Genomic DNA, 22,571 nt, shown 5'->3' on the forward strand with positions numbered 1-22,571 from the left:
CCAACCAGTGCTCCTGCACATTGGCTAACTGGGCTATCTGCATTGTGTCCCGCCACCCACCACCCACCTCCCGCCAACCCCTCGTTTACACTACTGCTACTCTGTTCATCATGCAGTGGGGAGAACAAGAATTTGATACACTGACGATCTTGCAGGTTTTCCTACTGACAAAGCATGTAGAGGTCTGTAATTTTTATCATAGGTACACTTCAACTGTGAGAGACAGAATCTAAAACAAAAATCCAGAAAATCACATTGTATGATTACTGTATTGCATGACATACTGTAAGTATTTGATCACCTACCAACCAGTAAGAATTCCGGCTCTCACAGACCTGTTCGTTTTTTTAAAGAAGCCCCCCTGTTCTCCACTCATTACCTGTATTAACTGCACCTGTTTGAACTCGTTACCTGTATAAAAGACACCTGTCCACACACTCAATCAAACAGACTCCAACCTCTCCACAATGGCCAAGACCAGAGAGCTGTGTAAGGATATCAGGGATAAAATTGTAGACCTGAACAAGGCTGGGATGGGCTACAGGACAATAGGCAAGCAGCTTGGTGAGAAGGCAACAACTGTTGGTGCAATTATAAGAAAATGGAAGAAGTTCAAGATCACGGTCAATCACCCTCGGTCTGGGGCTCCATGCAAGATCTCACCTCGTGGGGCATCAATGATCATGAGGAAGGTGAGGGATCAGCCCAGAACTACATGGCAGGACCTGGTCAATGACCTGAAGAGAGCTGGGACCACAGTCTCAAAGAAAACCATTAGTAACACCATTAGTAACACACTACATCGTCATGGATTAACATCCCGCAGCGCACGCAAGGTCCCCCTGCTCAAGCCAGCGCATGTCCAGGCCTGTCTGAAGTTTTCCAATGACCATCCTGATGATCCAGAGGAGGAATGGGAGAAGGTCATGTGGTCTGATGAGACAAAAATAGAGCTTTTTGGTCTAAACTCCACTCAAATCCCTGCTGCAGTGTGTGCAATTCTGGTCAAGAACTACAGGAAACGTATGATCTCTGTAATTGCAAACAAATGTTTCTGTACCAAATATTAAGTTCTGCTTTTCTGATGTATCAAATATGTATGTCATGCAATAAAATGCTAATTAATTACTTAAAAATCATACAATGTGATTTTCTGGATTTTTGTTTTAGATTCCGTCTCTCACAGTTGAAGTGTACCTATGATAAAAATTACAGACCTCTACATGCTTTGTAAGTAGGAAAACCTGCAAAATCGGCAGTGTATCAAATACTTGTTCTCCCCACTGTATGTAGGTCAGAAACACTTTCTCCCCACTGTATATGCATAGTTACTTTAATCATATCTACTTGTACATATTACCTAAATCAGCCTGACTAACAGGTGCCTGTATGTAGCCTCGCTACTTGTATAGCCTCGCTACCGTATATAGCTATATAGTCTTTTTACTGTTGTTTTATTTCTTTAGCTACCTATTGTTCACCTAATACCTTTTTTTCAGTTTTGGTGCAGCCTGTAAGGAAGCATTTCACTGTATGGTCTCCACCTGTTGTATTCGGCGCACGTGACAAATACACTTTGATTTGATTTGATTTGACATCAGTGCGGAATTTACAGCTTGGTTGTAAATGGATCTTCCATATTGACAAGGACCCCAAGCATACTTCTAAAGATGTGGCAAAATGGCTTAAGGACAACAAAGTCAAGATATTGGAGTGGCCATCACAAAGCCCTGACCTCAATCCTATAGAAAAATTGTGGGCAGAACTGAAAAAGCGTGTGTGAGCAAGAAAGCCTACAAACCTGACTCAGTTACACCAGCTCTGTCAGGAGTTATGGGCCAAAATTTACACAACTTATTGTGGGAAGCTTGTGGAAGGCTACCCGAAACGTTTGACCCAAGTTAAACAATTTAAAGGCAATGCTACGAAATACTAATTGAGTGTATGTAAACCTCTGACCCACTGGGAAAGTAATGAAATAAATAAAAGCTGAAATAAATAATTCTCTCTACTATTATTCTGACATTTCACATTCTTAAAATAAAGTGGTGATCCTAACTGACCTAAAACAGGGAATTTATATTAGGATTAAATGTCAGGAATTGTGAAAAACTGAGTTTAAATGTATTTGGCTAAGGTGTATGTAAACCTCCGACTCCAACTGTATATTTCTCTCTCTTTTATTCCGTTTGCCAATAAGAAGCTGTCCAGACATTGCGTGTTTGCGTGCCTGTTTCTCTGTGGTGTTGTAATCAAATTGCCAATTTGGTGTGCTGTAGCAGCTAACAGATGGAGAGTGTTACCTCTATCGGTGACCACAGAGTAGACTCTGACCCGTGGAGGATACAGCTGTCAGCATGAAAACATGTCTCTCTACAGGGAAGAGGCAGGTTTGGATGGGATGGTAGGATGTTTCTCGACAAGTCATCTTTCTAGGATCAGAATACAATATGGCATGAGAACACTTGTTTATGTGCCCATTCATGTGCTTGTATGCATGCCTTTGTGGTAGTTAAAATTCAGTGCACTTCCATCTAGAGTAAAACAGCTACTAGCCATCAGTTTAGCTTCTTATCAACACGTTATCAATGTATCTCCAGCTATAACCTATAATAAACCTCCTGTGGCTCGGCCTCCATGCCAATACTGAAATTCTTAGCTTCTAACCATCATGCCCTTTTAAGGTGCTGATGCCTACCTCTCTGATAAGTGCATGTTTGTGTGGTAGCTAGCTAGCATGCATATATATACATACGTACACGCACACACACATACAAACACGCACATTCATACACACACACATATACACACACGCACACATACACAGTCACACACATATACACGCACACACACACATACACAGTCACACACATATACACGCACACACACATACACAGTCACACACATATACACAGTCACACACACACATACAGTTACGCACACACATACATACACGCACATTCATACACACACACATATACACACACGCACACATACACACAGTCACACAGACATACACAGTCACACACACACATACAGTTACACACACACATACATACACACACACACATACAAACACAGTAACCAACAGTAAGCAGAGAGATGACAGTCTTTCTTCCTTCCTGATCTCTTCAACGAGTAGACACCAACCAGCAGACACCAACCAGTAAAAACCAACCAGCAGACACGAATCAGCAGACACCAACCAGCAGACACCAACCAGTAGACACCAACCAGCAGACATGAATCAGCAGACACCAACCAGCAGACACCAACCAGCAGACACCAACCAGTAGACACCAACCAGCAGACACCGACCAGTAGACACCAACCAGCAGACATTAACTAGCAGACACCAACCAGCAGACACCAACCAGCAGACACAAATCAGCAGACACCAACCAGCAGACACCAACCAGTAGACACCAACCAGCAGACATGAATCAGCAGACACCAACCAGCAGACACCAACCAGCAGACACCAACCAGTAGACACCAACCAGCAGACACCGACCAGTAGACACCAACCAGCAGACATTAACTAGCAGACACCAACCAGCAGACACCAACCAGCAGACACAAATCAGCAGACACCAACCAGCAGACATGAATCAGCAGACACCAACCAGAAGACACCAACCAGCAGATATGAATCAGCAGACCCCAACCAGCAGACACAAATTAGCAGACACCAACCAGCAGACACGAATTAGCAGACACCAACCAGCAGACACGTACCAGCAGACACCAACCAGCAGACACCTACCAGTAGTTTTAGTGTCCACTCCCATCTCTTGGCTGTTTCACAGCCAGCAGAGGAGAGGACCAATGAAATGAGAATGCTATGATTTTTATATGTAGTTACACAGTTATAAAAGGTCTGGAAGTCGTAATAGATTTGTCATCAGGTTTTTAAAGCCTAGGTGCATGTTTCCTCTTCGGTGGTATGTAATAAAGAAACTGTGTGTGTCCACTCACAGTGTGTGAATAGGGAGTCGATGCGTCGGTCTCAGCTGTGAGCAGAGGCACTGTGTCCAGAATATTAACTCACTTTCTGTGTGTGTGTGTGCGTGTGCGTGTGCGTGTGTGTGCGCTCGCGAGTACGTACGTTCTAAGAGTCAGCTCCCTTGTGCTCGACAGCAAGAGAGCAACAGGACCTTCACCGCAGCATTGAACTTGACAAACGAGAATTTAAAACCACTGTTTCCATTGGGGTTATTGGCGTACGTATTTTACTGTCCTTCCCCTGAGGCCTCTATGCCGTGTCCCTTTATCTGGTATGATGAGCCAACGGAACGAGATAGCCTGACAAGTGGTGACAATTAAAAGAGAATGAAATCCTGCCGTTTATTGCCGTCTATTGTCTGTCTTTCCGTACCGTGGAGCTGCACGCCTCTGGGGTCTTTTCCTCATAGAGACAGATCACAGTGAATCTGCCACACTAAATAATTATGGTTATAAATGGTACCATATTATTTTGGCTTGCAACCATAGCAGAACCCTGTTTTGGTGCTAAATGTAACCTTTTTTTAAGGTTCTATAAAGAACCATGCTCATAGGGTTCTAAATGGAACCATTAACAAAAGGTTCTATATAGCACCAAAAAACTATTCCGTTATGGTTACAAGCCTTTTTGGGGCTATATAGAACCCTTTTTATGGTTCTTCATAGAACCTTTATGAAGAATGGTTCTCAATCTGAAAGGATCTTTGTAGATCCATTTGAAGAACCATACAGGGTTCTTTGTTCTGGTCAGCCATATCATATTGCTTAAATTCCATAGGTGTGATTCATTAATTGACAAGTTGACTCAAGTGAACAACCTCTAGAACAGCTGAGGGTTCCTTTGAAAAGAAAACCACTGATTAAGTCAACTGTTCTCTATTTGCGCAAAGCTATACAAGAGTCTTTAACAAGACACTATCACTGCCCATGGATGTGTAAATTAGCATAACAGAACACATTAGATAAACTGGAATGAGACTCTCACTCACGGCTGCACAAAAAGAGCTGTGAGAAAACCACACCTCCAAATATTCTAATGTTCCTCCTCCCCTACATTTGAATTATCACAAAAATAACAAAGAACACTTTTCTAAACTGTAAAGAGCCATTAGAGAGCTCAAAGGGTTCTTTGAGACATTGTGGTTCCACATAGAACCATCACCCTTCCCAAAGAACCTTTGAGGAACCATTCTTTTTTTTTGTGTGCACAGCTTATTACTTTCAACACAGCGATTTAAAAAAGAATGTCCTGTACTTTTCCGAGGAAGAAACTTGGTTGAGTTTTTTTTGTTTGTTTGTTTTTCTGGGCCTTTGTTGTCTTTTACATTGGAGATGTGTGTGCCAGGGAGAATGAGTTTAAGAGTATCCTGTTTGCGCTGTGCTACTTCCACCCGGTGGTGGCTGAGAGGAGGAAGGCTGGAGCAGATCTTACCCCTTCAACACAGGAGACCAGCTCCATCAATGCGCTTTACAACTACCTGGAGGCTAACTTAAAGGTAACCAGTACGTACACATGCTGCATTTTATGTGCCACAGTAGCAATAAAGCCAACTATATTCCATGACAACATACCCTTTTCAAACTATTGTGCTGACCCAAGCCTGTGCTGGCTTGGGTATTTTCTTTGGCAACTACTGTATGGTGGATGCTTGGCTCGGTTTAGTTTGGCTCTACTTGGTTCGGCTCAGTATTGTGAAAAGCTTTTAAGAGTCTAAATTCCATTCTAAGTAGTCTTCAGTAATTTCCTCCCTGTGTGCCAAGTTCAATACACGTCAAACTGGACAGTGTTTATGGAGCCAATTTGATTTAAAAAATAATTGGCCCAAAAGATAAAATAATTTAAATGATTGATTATTGATTAGTATTGTAAGTGAAATTGAAGTAATGCACAAGGGTTGTCGTCCTTGACCAGTTTTATTCTACCTTTCTTCAATTCATCTTTTCTCTCCACCGAGGTTTTGGTACTTGTTTAATGTGGAGGCAGGGTTATGGGGGGATGGCTGTGTTTTTACTGGTAATAAAAGTGCACCTTGTGCTGGGGATAATAAAAGGCCACTCTAAAATGTGTACTTTGTCACACAAGACAATGACATAGATGTGTCAAATTTTGACAGAGCGTGCAGTTGGCATGCAGACAGCAGGAATGTCCACCAGAGATGTTGCCTGAGAATTTAAAGTTAACTTCTCTACCTTAAGTGTTTTAGATAATTTGGCAGTACGTCCAACCAGCCTCACAACCGCAGACCACGTGTAACCATACTAGCCAAGACCTCCACATCTGGCTTCTTCACAGGCGGGATCGTCTGATACCAGCCAACCGGACAGCTGATGAAACGGATGAGTATTTATGTCTGTAATAAAGCCCTTTTGTGGGGAAAATAACATTCTGATTGGCTGGGTCTGGCTCCCCAGTGGGTGGGTCTGGCTCCCCAGTGGATGGGCCTGGCTCCCTAGTGGATGGGCCTGGCTCCCTAGTGGGTGGGCCTGGCTCCCTAGTGGGTGGGCCTGGCTCCCTAGTGGGTGGGCCTGGCTCCCTAGTGGGTGGGCCTGGCTCCCTAGTGGGTGGGCCTGGCTCCCTAGTGGATGGGCCTGGCTCCCTAGTGGGTGGGCCTATGCCTGCTCCCCTGCCTAGTCATGTGAAATCCACAGATTAGGGCCTAATGAATATTTTCAATTGATTTATCTGAACTGTAACTTGGTAAAATCATTGAAATTGTTGCATATTTTTGTTCAGTGTGTGTATACATATACAGATAGATAGAAAGATAGGTGTGTTTCTAGTTTGTTAGTATTTTCTAATTTAAGTGGCTTCATCTACTACTAACTATCTAATGTTCGCTGATAGGCGCTAGCTAGCTGTCGTAACATAACAACATCACCATGAAGAGGATCAAGCCGTGTACAATGAATATAAATAGGATAATGTTTCAGAGAAAATAGGTCAGCTCCTCTGAACATTGCTGTGCGCAGCTCCTCAGCAATTCCACTCGTTCCCTGACAATGATGAGCTACGAAATAAGTGGGTGATAACATCCGGCAAAACAACTTCACCATCAGGAAAAGCTTTAAGGTCTGGCAGGTATTTCCTTCCTGAAGATGAACTCTGGGACGCCGTGTCGTCTGAGGAAGGGGACTATTTCTTTTCCGTTATGTTCTGTCCTGTGTTGAGGAGAGAGACCACCGGACCATGCAGAGGATGGTGGAGATGAGGATGGTGGAGATGAGGATGGTGGAGATGAAGTTGATTATAATGATCTGAACTACGCTCAGGATCATGACTAGTGTGCGGCGCCAGAGCCACTTGGAGGAATGAGGAGGTTACTCTTCTATCCAAGTACTTCTGGTTAGTTGTCATGTCGTAAATTAGTTGAAGCATTGTGTTACTATCAATAAAAAAATTATTAAGAATGTGATGTATGTTAAATGAAATACACAATACAATGTTTAAATTAAACACACAATGCATCCACAGTCAACCTCCTGACAACTAACAGCATGTATGTGATAAAAATGTACAGCAACATCGAACTAACCAATTACATATATATATATGTTGCATGGGGTTCCAGAGACAGGCGTGGCAGCCATCTCGCTCTGGGGTTGAAGGACAAATACCTGATCCAATACTTTCGTATCAATTCCCTCTACATTCAATAGGACCATCAACACATGGACCAACTTTCCATACACACTGCTCAGAGCAGTGACCATCTGGATGTCACAAGAGGAAGTGACAGCCAACTTACCCAGAGGGATTTAAAAGTTAGCCAGACATGCAGGTCATTGTTGACTGCACTGAGCTTAGGTGTCCTTTCTTCTGCTGCAGAGTGAGATCTTCTCCAACTACAAATCTCACTGCACAATGACGGCATCAATAACTGGCAGCTCTTTGAAATGTTTTTTATATATTTACATATTAGTCCTGTGTATATATTATATATTGTCAAGCAACTTGGATGCAGGGTTGCAGTAAAATCATCTCAAGCTAATTTGGTGATACACTCAGACAACATTGTCATTTGCATCAATGAAATATATTGGCAAGAAAAAGTATGTGAACCCTTCGGAATTACCTTGATTTCTGCATAAATTGGTCATACAATTTGATCCGATCTTCATCTAAGTCACAACAATAGACAAACACAGTGTGCTTAAACACACACATTATTGTATGTTTCTTATCCAAATAGATTACATAATTTAAACATCCACAGTGTGGCTTGGGAAAAGTATGTGAACCCCTAGGCAAATGACTTCTCCAAAAGCTAATTGGAGTCAGGAGTCAGCTAACCTGGAGTCCAATCAATGAAAAGATTGGAGATGTTGGCAAGAGCTGCCCTACCCTATAAAAACACTCACAAAATTTGATTTTGCATTTCACAAGAAGCCTTGCCTAATGTGAACCATGCCTTGAACAAAAGAGATCTCAGAAGAACTAAGATTAATAATTATTCACTTGTATAAAGCTGGAAAGGGTTACAAAAATATCTCTAAAAGCCTGATGTTCATCAGTCCACGGTAAGACAAATTGGCTATAAATGGAGATAATTCAGAGCACTGTTGCTACTCTCCCTAGGAGTGGCCGTTCTGCAAAGATGACTGCAAGACCACGGCGCAGAATGTTCAATGAGGTTAAAAAGAATCCTAGTGTCAGCTAAAGACTTACAAACATCTCTGGAACAAGCTAACATCTTTGATGTCTTCAATACATAAATCACTAAAAAATAATGGTGTTCATGGGAGGCCACCAAGGAAGAAGCCATTGCTGTACATAAAAAATTGCTGCACGTCTGAAGTTCAAATGAGCACCTGGATGTTCCACAGCGCTTCTGGCAAAATATTCTGTGGACAGATTAAACTGAAGTTGTTTGGAAGGAACACACAACACTATGTGTGGAGAGAAAAAAAAGGCACAGCACACCAACATCACAACCTCATCCTAACTGTGAAGTATGTTAAGGGGAGCATCATGGTTTGGGGCTGCTTTGCTGCCTCAGGGTCTGGAGAGCTTGCTATCATCGATGGAAAAATGAATTCCCAAGTTTAGTCAGAAACTAGCTAACCCCAGACACAGATGAAGACCTACCTAGCCAGAAACTAGCTAACACCAAACACAGACGAAGACCCAGCTAGACAGTAACTAGCTAACACCAGACACAGATGAAGACCTACCTAGCCAGAAACTAGCTAACACCAAACACAGACGAAGACCCAGCTAGACAGTAACTAGCTAACACCAGACACAGATGAAGACCTACCTAGACAGTAACTAGCTAAAACCAGACACAGATGAAGACCTAGCTAGCCAGTAACTAGCTAACACCAGACACAGATTAAGACCTACCTAGACAGTAACTAGCTAACACCAGACACAGATGCAAGGGGAAGAAGAAGAATAGGTTAAACTTTTAATTATATTTGCTGACACCCTACAGTCAAATGTTGGCACCAGTAGAGTAGCTATCTAGCTATTTAAACCACGCCGCTCTGCAAAAACACCTCCTGATGTTGGTTAGAAGACGGTACTTGGCTGTGTTTCGAGATTAACAAAACCGCCCTGTATCATGGGTAAATGGGGACTGACTGACTGATCGATTTATGACACAGTAGTTTTGATGCTCTCGAACAAGGCCTTGATCATGTTACCGTTGGTGATTTAAAATGAGAGTTTTAAGGTGATGTCACCTTGTCCTCTTAGTAATGAATCCAAACTTGATCAATGTAAAAGGAACAGTCATTTTTCCTACCTTGGTCAGATAACAACATTGACGAATACGCTGATTCGGTGTGCGAGTTCATTAGAACGTGCGTTGAAGATGTCGTTCCCATAGCAACGATTAAAACATTCCCTAACCAGAAACCGTGGATTGATGGCAGCATTCGTGTGAAACTGAAAGCGCGAACCACTGCTTTTAATCAGGGCAAGGTGTCTGGTAACATGACCGAATACAACCAGTGCAGCTATTCCCTCCGCAAGGCTATCAAACAAGCTAAGCGCCAGTACAGAGACAAAGTAGAATCTCAATTCAACGGCTCAGACACAAGAGGCATGTGGCAGGGTCTACAGTCAATCACGGACTACAGGAAGAAATCCAGCCCAGTCACGGACCAGGATGTCTTGCTCCCAGGCAGACTAAATAACTTTTTTGCCCGCTTTGAGGCCAAAACTGTGCCACTGACACGGCCTGCAACGAAAACATGCGGTCTCTCCTTCACTGCAGCCGAGGTGAGTAAGACATTTAAACGTGTTAACCCTCGCAAGGCTGCAGGCCCAGACGGCATCCCCAGCCGCGCCCTCAGAGCATGCGCAGACCAGCTGGCCGGTGTGTTTACGGACATATTCAATCAATCCCTATACCAGTCTGCTGTTCCCACATGCTTCAAGAGGGCCACCATTGTTCCTGTTCCCAAGAAAGCTAAGGTAACTGAGCTAAACGACTACCGCCCCGTAGCACTCACATCCATCATCATGAAGTGCTTTGAGAGACTAGTCAAGGACCATATCACCTCCACCCTACCTGACACCCTAGACCCACTCCAATTTGCTTACCGCCCAAATAGGTCCACAGACGATGCAATCTCAACCACACTGCACACTGCCCTAACCCATCTGGACAAGAGGAATACCTATGTGAGAATGCTGTTCATCGACTACAGCTCGGCATTCAACACCATAGTACCCTCCAAGCTCGTCATCAAGCTCGAGACCCTGGGTCTCGACCCCGCCCTGTGCAACTGGGTACTGGACTTCCTGACGGGCCGCCCCCAGGTGGTGAGGGTAGGCAACAACATCTCCACCCCTCTGATCCTCAACACTGGGGCCCCACAAGGGTGCGTTCTGAGCCCTCTCCTGTACTCCCTGTTTACCCACGACTGCGTGGCCACGCACGCCTCCAACTCAATCATCAAGTTTGCGGACGACACAACAGTGGTAGGCTTGATTACCAACAACGACGAGACGGCCTACAGGGAGGAGGTGAGGGCCCTCGGAGTGTGGTGTCAGGAAAATAACCTCACACTCAACGTCAACAAAACTAAGGAGATGATTGTGGACTTCAGGAAACAGCAGAGGGAACACCCCCCTATCCACATCGATGGAACAGTAGTGGAGAGGGTAGCAAGTTTTAAGTTCCTTGGCATACACATCACAGACAAACTGAATTGGTCCACTCACACAGACAGCATCGTGAAGAAGGCGCAGCAGCGCCTCTTCAACCTCAGGAGGCTGAAGAAATTCGGCTTGTCACCAAAAGCACTCACAAACTTCTACAGATGCACAATCGAGAGCATCCTGGCGGGGTGTATCACCGCCTGGTATGGCAACTGCACCGCCCTCAACCGTAAGGCTATCCAGAGGGTAGTGAGGTCTGCACAACGCATCACCGGGGGCAAACTACCTGCCCTCCAGGACACCTACACCACCCGATGCTACAGGAAGGCCATAAAGATCATCAAGGACATCAACCACCCGAGCCACTGCCTGTTCACCCCGCTGTCATCCAGAAGGCGAGGTCAGTACAGGTGCATCAAAGCTGGGACCGAGAGACTGAAAAACAGCTTCTATCTCAAGGCCATCAGACTGTTAAACAGCCACCACTAACATTGAGTGGCTGCTGCCAACACACTGTCAATGACACTGACTCAACTCCAGCCACTTTAATAATGGGAATTGATGGGAAATTATGTAAATATATCACTAGCCACTTTAAACAATGCTACCTTATATAATGTTACTTACCCTACATTATTCATCTCATATGCATATGTATATACTGTACTCTATATCATCGACTGCATCCTTATGTAATACATGTATCACTAGCCACTTTAACTATGCCACTTTGTTTACATACTCATCTCATATGTTATACTGTACTCGATATCATCTACTGTATCTTGCCTATGCTGCTTTGTACCATCACTCATTCATATATCCGTATGTACATATTCCTTATCCCCTTACACTGTGTATAAGACAGTCGTTTTTTTGGAATTGTTAGTTAGATTACTTGTTCGTTATTACTGCATTGTCGGAACTAGAAGCACAAGCATTTCGCTACACTCGCATTAACATCTGCTAACCATGTGTATGTGACAAATAAAATTTGATTTGATTTGATTTGATACTTTGATCTGGTTTCCTTCAAATATCATCCAATTTCTCAAAAAACATGATTTTGTCTGTTCGTGACCTTTAAGTAAGTAAGGTCAATTATTAAATAGTAACTTTGAGAGTGTGAATGTTTTGGAGTTAAGTACAATTTATCTATAATTATAAACTGGGTGGTTCGAGCCCTGAATGCTGATTGGCTGACAGCCGTGGTATATCAGACCATATACCACAGGTATGACAAAACGTTTATTTTTACTGCTCTAATTACGTTGGTAACCAGTTTATAATAGCAATAAGTTACCTTGGGGGTTTGTGATATATGGCCAATATGCCACGGCTAAGGGCTGTGTCCAGGCACTCCGCATTGTGTCATGCCAAAGTACGGCCCTTAGCCGTGTATTATTGGCCATATACCACACCCCTCGGGCTTTATTGCTTAACAATTCTAAATGCTTGGTTGTGGCTATGATAGCTACAGAATACCTGCTGTAAACTGTGTATGACGAATATAATTTGATTTGATTTGATTTGCAAAAGTGAAAAAAATATCATCCATCATTTATTAGATAGCAACCTTGACATTAGGAAAAAAGCAAAATAGCTCAAGTGAATACAGGTCTAAGCATTCTGTGTCAATTCAAATCTTCTTGTTTTCCCCCATGTTCAGTGTAGTGATATGACAGAAGGAACTTTGCTTCGCCACAGACCTCTTTTAAAAAATCTGACAACTGCCAAGATTTATATCAGTAACATTGGCTCGCTAAAATGTCAGCTGGGCTTTGCAGCCTATCCACATTCCTCCCACCAGGTCCCCAGGGAGAGGTTGTATTTAATTATCCACAGCCTGGGTGCTGTTCGCTGGGCATGTCTAGGCTGGCAGAGACACCCGACATGGAGGTCTGGAGCGTTTTACACTTGGCCAGTGAGCAGAGAGAGGGAGCTGAGTGGCTGAGTCTTGGCTGGAGCGAGGGGGAACTGTTAGAACTGGAAAGGCCTGGTGGTCCCTGGGGCTCTGTTAGGGCATGTCCTCTCCCTTAGCCATATGTACAGCCCAAATACTGTATAGGAGAGGAGGGGAGGAGGAGAGGAGATGGGAAGACAGGAGGGGAACGGGAAGGAGGAAAAACAGCACTCATACATTTACAGCCATTAACAAAAGATGTTCAGCACCTGTTAATATGGATCTTCAATCAAAAGTGTCTTTCTTATAAAAAAATATGGTTCTTAAAAATACACTGGTTTTTGATGAAGAAATACTTTAAGGGTAACTTACATTTTCTTCCAGTTCTTTATTTAAGACTAAGAGGTAGTGACAGTGAATTATTTATTTTACGCTCATTTTTATCCAGCGGATGGAAGATTTCCATGAATACATACTAGTCATATGTATATGTTTTTCCTAAAAAATTTAATAAATAACGTCTCCACTTTAAGAGAAATTAGTAGCCCGGTGCCTCCACCACGACAACCAGATGCTCTAGGACTGTACGATTTATCCTTCTTCCCTTAGCTTTAATACAGCTTGGCAGGTCAAAGTATATACTATGTATATCTGGCATCTACACAGCAAATTTGAGATCAGAATTTTAACACCCACAGAAATGAACTCAGCACAGTTGAGCACAGTACTCCTGTTCATAGCTCCGGATTCATGAAAAAGGGTTAGTAGTGTGGTTAAGTTTAGGGTTAAAAATCCGATATTATGACTTTGTGGCTGTGCCAGCTGGTGACCACTCTGCAGAGCTGCCTCCAGAACAACATTCATGATGAAAAACGTTAACAAGCCAATGGATCATGTACAAGATGGACTGACATGGTTTCCTTGTTTCTAGCTCCTAGCCAACTTTGCAGTATTTTGTGTGTTGTTTCTTACGTTATTTGCTCAGAACATTTCTTGCATTATTACTTACAGCCAAAATATTACCTCTGGATATTAGACTCACCAGCATTTCACTGGTCACTCACCAGCATTTCACAGGTCACTCACCAGCATTTCACCAGCCACTCACCAGCATTTCACCAGCCACTCACCAGCATTTCACAGGTCACTCACCAGCATTTCACAGGTTACTCACCAGCATTTCACAGGTCACTCACCAGCATTTCAAAGGTCACTCACCAGCATTTCAGTGGTCACTCACCAACATTTCATCGGTCACTCACCAGCATTTCGACCAGAAATTAGACTTACCTGAATTGGATCCTTTGTTCGTAACCCCTCCTGGTCTCCTTCCAGAGAGATATCAGGGACGGTAACATACTCTGTTTCACAGAATCACGGCTCTTTCCAGATATACTGTCCCTGTCCATACAGCTAGCGGGGACAGGAAAACATAACTCTCCAGAGAAAAAAAGGGCGGAGGTCAGTGGAGGCTGCTGAGGGGAGGACAGCTAATAACAATGACTGGACAGGAGCAAATGGTCTTGCATGTGTTTGATGTATCTGATACCATTCCACCCACAAGGGGGCGTGCTCAGCCCCCTCCTGTACTCCCTGTTCACCCATGACTGCGTGGACACGCACATCTCCAACTCAATCATCAAGTTCACAGATGATACAACAGTGGTAGGCCTGACTACCATCAAAAATGAGACAGTCTACAGGGAAGAGGTGAGGGCCCTGGCAGAGCGGTGCCAGGAAAATAAACTCTCCCTCAACAGCACCAAAACAAAGGAGATGATTGTGGACTTCGGCCCCCATCCACATTAACAGGGCCGATTGGAGAGGGTGAAAAGCTTCAAGTTCCTAGGCGTGCACATCTGTGAAGGCTCGGAGGAGGAGGAAGGGTTGGACCAACCTCAGTGGAGGTCAGTGGATTTCATCAATATAAAAACAGAAAAACATGAAGAAAGTATTTAAATAGAACAATCCCAAATATATTCACCAAATAACTGATTAAAATACACTGTTTTGTAAGGAAGGTATACAGTAGCTAGTAGTAGTATTGTTTTGTAGTGAAGTTCTGCAGTAGCTAGTAGTAGTATTGTTTTGTATTGAAGTTCTACAGTAGCTAGTAGTAGTATTGTTTTGTATTGAAGGTCTGCCGTAGCTAGTAGTAGTATTGTTTTGTATTGAAGGTCTGCCGTAGCTAGTAGTAGTATTGTTTTGTATTGAAGGTCTGCCGTAGCTAGTAGTAGTATTGAAGGTCTGCCGTAGCTAGTAGTAGTATTGAAGGTCTGCCGTAGCTAGTAGTAGTATTGAAGGTCTGCCGTAGCTAGTAGTAGTATTGTTTTGTGTTGCTATGGTATTATTGCTGCACTGTCGGAACCTAGAAACACAAGCATTTCCCTGCACCTGCGAATAACATATGCGAAATATGTGTACGCGACCAATTAATTTTGATTTGAACAACAAAACCATGCATTGATTCCACTGCGATTAAAATAATACTTGCATTTTTTTTTGACAACATGTGCCGTCAATTTCAATCCCACTGGTGTTAACCCCACTAGAATCAACAGTGAGTTTTAACAATCACAGCACTTTTACCTTTTTCAACACTGAGATTTAACACTCACAGCACTTTTACCTTTTTCAACACTGAGATTTTAACACTCACAGCACTTTTACCTTTTTCAACACTGAGATTTTAACACTCACAGCACTTTTACCTTTTTCAACACAGAGATTTTAACACCTACAAATGTGCTGTGTGCCATACTGTCTATTCTCCACCTGTATGTTTTCAGATCGGTGCTGATGAATGATGGGGAAGCCACTTGTAGAGTATTGAAATACACAGTTACACAAACTTTGTGTTCTAACATGACATTTCCTCCAGTACAGCGACAACACACTTCCTACGGAGTCTCCCTACCTGAACTCAGGGATGGGAAAACATGGCAAACACACAATTACAAAACATCATAAATGTATCAAAAGTAAACTGCAAAAAGCTACTTGCAGTTTAACAATGTATTTAATTAAAATGCTTTGGAGAGTAGCTGGCTGAACAGCAACAACTTTCTCAGTAACGTTTACAGAAACGTTTTACTTGCTATGACTGTGATGTGCGCTGTTAATCTTTTCATCATCCTTAGTTGAATGCTGACTGTAAGTCACTCTAGATAAGTGTCTACTAAATAACCTAAATGTAAATGTGAAGATAAACAAACCAAAATCAACTGCAAAGCACACTGGGTATTATCATTGGCCTTGTTTTGAGGTCATGTCTAGACGGGATACAGCTTAACCGAACCTAACCTGCTACGTTAATCATCCTAAACATCGTACAAAAATGCAATTTTGACAGATTCTGTAACCCTTCTAGACAAAACCTTGTTTCATGGTGGAGGTCATTCAAATAATACTCAGCATGCTTTGCAATTGTCCATTTTTACATACACATGTATATTTACAATGAGGGAAAAAAAGAACATGATACATGATTTTAATGGTAGGTTTATTTGAACAGTGAGAGACAGAATAACAACAAAACAATCCAGAAAAATGCATGTCAAAAATTTTATAAATTGATTTGCATTTTAATGAGGGAAATAAGTATTTGACCCCTCTGCAAAACATGACTTAGTACTTGGTGGCAAAACCCTTTTTGGCAATCAGAGGTCAGACGTTTCTTGTAGTTGGCCACCAGGTTTGCACACATCTCAGAAGGGATTTTGTCCCACTCCTCTTTGCAGATCTTCTCCAAGTCATTAATGTTTCGAGGCTAATGTTTGGCAACTCGAACCTTCAGCTCCCTCCATAGATTATCTATGGGATTAAGGTCTGGAGACTGGCTAGGCCACTCCAGGACCTTAATGTGCTTCTTCTAGAGCCACTCCTTTGTTGCCTTGGCCGTGTGTTTTGGGTCATTGTCATGCTGGAAAACCCATCCACGACCCATTTTCAATGCCCTGGCTGAGGGAAGGAGGTTCTCACCCAAGATTTGACGATACATGGCCCGTCCATCGTTCCTTTGATGCGGTGAAGTTGTCCTGTCCCCTTCGCAGAAAAACACCCCCAAAGCATAATGTTTCCACCTCCATGTTTGACGGTGGGGCTGGTGTTCTTGGGGTCATAGGCATCATTCCTCCTCCTCCAAACCCGGCGAGTTGAGTTTATGCCAAAGAGCTCCATTTTGGTCTCATCTGACCACAACACTTTCACCCAGTTGTCCTCTGAATCATTCAGATATAATTTGGCAAACTTCAGACGGGCATGTATATGTGCTTTCTTGAGCAGGGGGACCTCGCGGGCGCTGCAGGATTTCAGTCCTTCACGGCGTAGTGTGTTACCTATTGTTTTCTTGGTGACTATGGTCCCAGCTGCCTTGAGATCATTGACAAGATCCTCCTGTGTAGGTCTGGGCTGATTCCTCACCGTTCTCATGATCATTGCAACTCCACGAGGTGAGATCTTGCATGGAGTCCCAGGCCGAGAGTAATTGACAGTTCTTTTGTGTTGTCACCTTCTCACCAAGCTGCTTGGCGATGGTCTTGTAGCCTATTCCAGCCTTGTGTAGGTCTACAATCTTGTCCCTGACATCCTTGTAGAGCTATTTGGTCTTGGCCATGGTGGAGAGTTTGGAATCTGATTGATTGATTGCTTCTGTGGACAGGTGTCTTATATACAGGTAACAAGCTGAGATTAGGAGCACTCCCTTTAAGAGTGTGCTCCTAATCTCAGCTCGTTACCTGTATAAAAGACACCTGGGAGCCAGAAATCAATTTATAACATTTTTGACATGTGTTTTTCTGGATTTTTTTGTTGTTATTCTGTCTCTCACTGTTCAAATAAACCTACCATTAAAATTATAGACGGGTCATTTCTTTGTCAGTGGGCAAACGTACCAAATCAGCAGGGGATCAAATACTTTATTCCCTCACTGTAGTTCATTTTGCAGATGCTTTTATAGTGCCATCAGACTTCTGGTACCAACACAGGGTGAAAGGGAGTCACAAAACTGTGAACCGCTATAACAAAAAATGGTAGAGAAAAGTATTTTATATTTCAAAAATACAATTAACAGCTCTCAAAAGTATCTTGTTACAAAATACATTGGGGTATAGTTCAGCCCAGGTAATACATATTACAAAATACTCAGAAGTAATTCAAATACATGTTACAGAAATTCTGCCCATCTCTGTCACTTCCTGTGTAGTCAGTGAAGAGGAGGTATCCCAGTAGATTAGGGGCTCTATTCAATCACATTCTGCTTTAGCCCACATCCGCATAGAAGGTGTTTTGGCTTGTCAGTGGTGGAACTGCGTTAGAGCTGTCAAATCCACAAACGTCCCCCGCCATTATACCTAAAGCAGAGATTGTCATTGGCTGCACAGGGCAGCATTAACAGGAAAGCCATGCAACCTTGTTTACAAGCACTAACACTGTGAGATGTAATCTACACCTCGATTAGGATGATAGAAATCCTCATTGTTTTCATTGCTCCAACACTGTTTCACTTCTGACACTGCTACCGGTTAACACTTGACCTGATTGAATCGAAGACTACAGTAGGTTACGTTCGTTCCTACACTATTTGCCACATAAGGGCTGTCGGATTTTAATAATATGGATTTGTGTGAGCACGTACATGGGTGTGAGTGTGTGTGGAGCCTGGATGTATTACGATAGCTGACCTTTACAATTTAGAAACAAGGTGCTTAACAAATGACAACTGTTGCCCAACGCTAGTGAACACTGCCCGTATGAACACAGCCTGTATGGTATGCAGCCTGTTTCATCGCAGCCTGTTTGATATGCAGGCTGCCACGTAGCTGAAAAATACTAATTAAATATTTGAGCGGAGAATCGATAGATATTATGACCTCCATACCTTTGTTCTAAGCTTAATCCGTTGATGGATCTTTGCTGCTGATTGTCTTGTGAAAAGACCTATGCTTTCATCACTTACCCAACGGAAAGATGAGATGAGGATTGATACTCTGGGGATTTGACTTATTATTGAAGACAAAGAGTTGTTGTTGCAAATATCTCTCATGAATATTTATGATTTATTTTCACTAATCGTTATCTTCTCAAGGAGTCATTAGTGGAATTGTTATTGTGTTTACTTGACAGATGTCATCTGTTTTGATTCCTTCATTTTCAGTAACACAATGTGACATCATCAATGACAAACTGGTGACAATGAACACAATCTATTGTTCTGTCATTCAAACTAACAAGTACCTCCATATCATCTTCATATTAATGTGTTCCCTAATTCAAGCCTAATATTCCCCCTCTTTAATCCCTGTCCCCACACACACACACACACACACACACACACACACACACACACACACACACACACACACACACACACACACACACACACACACACACACACACACACACACACACACACACACACACACACACGCACACACACTGGCATTGTTTACAAAAAAACAAGTCATTATTTAACTAAAAGACTGGTTGAGATTGGCTGACCTTGATGGAATGACTGATTGATTGACTAATTGACTCACCATGAGTCTCAGGCTAAATTTGCTTATATAGGGATCACCTTATCTCCTGGGTGATTTGGGGGGTGTTCGTGTGTGTGGGGACTCCCTACCAGGTGGTGGTGATGCCGGAGTGTGAGAGGGATGAACCAATCACACAGGAGATAAGGTGATCCATATAAAAAAAACGCAAACTCAGCCTCGGACTCATGGGTGAGTCAATGAATTAGTCAATCAAACAATCTATCAAGGTCAGCCAATCACAACCAGTCTTTTTATCATTGGGGAAATGAGTCATGCTCTGTTGATTGAGCCTATACACTAGCATGACAGCCTTATTAATAATCTACTCATAATCTGTTCATAATCTGTTCATAATCCTACATAATTTCGTGTTACCAGTGTTTCTCTGAAGCGCAGGCTGTCTTCTTAATTAATTAGTGCAGTGGGTTCTCCCAGGTGGCGCAGCGGTCTAAGGCACTGCATCGTCACTAGAGACCCGGGTTCAATCTCGGGGTTGTATCACAACCGGCCATGATCGGGAGTTCTATAGTGCGGCGCACAATTGGCCCAACGTCGTCCGTGTTAGGGGAGGGTTTGGCCCAACGTCGTCCGCGTTAGGGGAGGGTTCGGCCCAACGTCGTCCGTGTTAGGGGAGGGTTTGGCCCAACGTCGTCCGAGTTAGGGGAGGGTTTGGCCCAACGTCATCCGAGTTAGGGGAGGGTTTGGCCCAACGTCGTCCGAGTTAGGGGAGGGTTTGGCCCAACGTCGTCCGTGTTAGGCGAGGGTTTGGCCCAACGTCGTCCGTGTTAGGGGAGGGTTTGGCCCAACGTCGTCCGTGTTAGGGGAGGGTTTGGCCCAACGTCGTCCGTGTTAGGGGAGGGTTCGGCCCAACGTCGTCCGTGTTAGGGGAGGGTTTGGCACAACGTCGTCCGAGTTAGGGGAGGGTTTGGCCCAACGTCGTCCGAGTTAGGGGAGGGTTTGGCCCAACGTCGTCCGAGTTAGGGGAGGGTTTGGCCCAACGTCGTCCGTGTTAGGCGAGGGTTTGGCCCAACGTCGTCCGTGTTAGGGGAGGGTTTGGCCCAACGTCGTCCGTGTTAGGGGAGGGTTTGGCCCAACGTCGTCCGAGTTAGGGGAGGGTTTGGCCCAACGTCGTCCGTGTTAGGGGAGGGTTAGGGCAGGGTTTCTTGGCTCATCTCACTCCAGCGACTCTTTGTAGCAGGACGGGCGCCTGCAGGCTGACCTCGGTTGTCAATTTAACGATGTTTCCTCCGATACGTTGGTGCGGCAGGCTTCTGGGTCTTGCGGGCGGGTGATAAGAAGTGCAGTTTGGCGGGTCATGTTTTGTAGGACGCGTGACTCGACCTTCACCTCCCGAGCCCATTGGGGAGTTGATTAGTGCTGTGGGCTAAATCAGGGTCACACAGTGTGTCTGGGTAGTCTTAAACAAAACTACTTTGAAACAAAAGTAAACACCTCACACACGTGGTTATGGGCTTTAAAAGAAAAAGACTATCAGAAATAGTTTAAATGTATTACATTTTGAGTTTGCATCCCAATATTACACTTTATATACATCACAGAAGACTGAAATATAATAAAACCATTTGACATAAAAAAAAACCCTGCTGAAACTCCAGTACTCCTATGTGAATTAATTATGAAATTATGACTATTTTAATAACGATCCACCCATGAGGCCACTAGAGGGCGATTTGGTATTTGGCTGCAGGATCTACATAGTGGTGACTCATCCCTCTGGCCCCCAAATGGGTGCGTGCGTGTGTGTGTGTGTGTGTGTGTGTGTGTGTGTGTGTGTGTGTGTGTGTGTGTGTGTGTGTGTGTGTGTGTGTGTGTGTGTGTGTGTGTGTGTGTGTGTGTGTGTGTGTGTGTGTGTGTGTGTGTGTGTGTGTGTGATTGCGTGTATTTCAGTGTGAGTCAGTCTAGAATGAGACATTTGTGTGTAGAGAGAGCTTGACTGGGGTTTCCTTTTCTAAGGAGCTATGAGGTTCGATCCCTCAACGTATTGCCTCCGATAAATCGCTCCAGTGGTTTAAAAGGCATGTACTCTATTGTACCAACAAATGGAGTCATATTTTGGCTTCACTGGGGAAATACATTACTGTGGAAATACATTACTGATGAAATACATTACTGATGAAATACATTACTGATTAAATACATTACTGATTAAATACATTACAGATTAAATACATTACTGCTAAATACATTACTGATGAAATACATTACTGATTAAATACATTACTGAGGAAATACATTACTGATGAAATACATTGTAACTATCAGAATCTCAGCCTTGGGGAGGGGGTGAGGGGAGTATGTGGGTGGGAGGGGGTGTCCTGACTTGTTGAGGGATCTGAGTGATTTGGGGGTAAGTTGAAAGGGTGACTGGTTCAGGGTTATAATGCTCTGCACTAGATAAAATACATCTGTGAACTCTTTATCGCCTCAGTAGAAGATGGTTATAATGGACAGACATTAATATACATTCATTCATCAGTTAGCAACGGGGTCATTCAGTGTTTGAATTGTTTGCCTCCCTCCATATAATTATTCAGTTTTCTCTTTGATGCAGGAAGTGAGAGTGACTCTGCATTTGTTTATGCATGCATCCACAGCTATGGGGTGGTATTACTAGCTGTTACAGGGTGGTATTGCTCAACGACACAGGATTTCAGTATTAGTGTGAAAAACACACCTCCAGTAACTGTGAGATTTCCCCTCAGTGTTCTTGCAGAAATTCACAGCAAAAAAATGTCATAATTAATTAAAACGTTTTTTTTTTAATGAAAAAGTAGCCTAATTCATTTAAAAAGTTGACAAAACTTTGCCAGTGGCGTACTGCAGTTTTTTTGGGGGTGGGGGGGACTTCTGACCTCTTTATGTGTGGAGGGGTCTTGACCTTCAATAATAATAATAATAATAATGATGAAACCTTTTTAGAGTAAGAGCTGTATGAATAGACCACCTAAAATTTCAGCATGTTTTTGTGGGATGGAGTTTTGGCCTGCCTGATGAC

The sequence above is a fragment of the Oncorhynchus kisutch genome, linkage group LG20 (genome assembly GCF_002021735.2).
Source record: "Oncorhynchus kisutch isolate 150728-3 linkage group LG20, Okis_V2, whole genome shotgun sequence".
NCBI lineage: Eukaryota > Metazoa > Chordata > Actinopteri > Salmoniformes > Salmonidae > Oncorhynchus > Oncorhynchus kisutch.